This window comes from Lathyrus oleraceus, chromosome 1 (genome assembly GCF_024323335.1).
Source record: "Lathyrus oleraceus cultivar Zhongwan6 chromosome 1, CAAS_Psat_ZW6_1.0, whole genome shotgun sequence".
NCBI lineage: Eukaryota > Viridiplantae > Streptophyta > Magnoliopsida > Fabales > Fabaceae > Lathyrus > Lathyrus oleraceus.
The window spans coordinates 299,564,724-299,565,371 of NC_066579.1; the positions used below are offsets into that span (position 1 = coordinate 299,564,724).

At 38.1% G+C, this 648-nt stretch overlaps 1 non-coding gene across 1 annotated transcript; it reads right to left on the reverse strand.

The window, feature by feature from the left end:
- Nucleotides 1-254: 254 nt before the first annotated feature.
- Nucleotides 255-361, reverse strand: LOC127116686 (small nucleolar RNA R71). Its single transcript, XR_007801487.1, has one exon. It is a non-coding gene; the product is annotated as a small nucleolar RNA R71 (small nucleolar RNA).
- Between the last annotated feature and the right edge of the window lie 287 nt (nt 362-648).

Consider the following 648-nt stretch of genomic DNA (forward strand, 5'->3'; position numbering starts at 1 on the left):
ACCGTAAAACAAAACCAATTTTTAGATAGTTTTACAGACGATCCTAACTTACACTTGTCAGTTTTTGTGCAGTACGCATATACAGTGAAAGCAAATGGTGTCAGTCAAGAAGCGATTAGACTACGTCTTTTCCGTTTTCCTTAAGAGATAGAGCTAGAGCTTGGATCCAGTCTCTACTTTCAAACTCTGTAACCACATAGGACAAGTTGAAGAAAGTCTTCTTAGCCTGATATTTTCCACCAAGAAAAACAACTATGCTAAGAGCTCAAATCAACAGATTTAAGCAAAAAGACAGTGAATCTCTTTTCGACGCTTGGGAAAGATACAAGGACATAATGTGACTTTGTCTACACCATGGACTTGAAGAATGGTTCATTATCCATACTTTATACAATGGTATGTTGTATAACACTAAGATGAATTTAAGCGTTACAGTGGGCAGTGCTCTAATGGACAAACTGTATGACGAAGCTTATGAACTCATAGAGAACATGGCTCAAAATCATTTCCAATGGGGAGGTGAACATGTTGCTATAGAAAAACCAACTCCAAAAGGAGGAATGTAAGAAGTTAATGACATAGACCGCATCAATGCTAAAATGGGCGCGCTTACTCGAAAGATTGAAAGCTTGGCCATAACACCAGCAA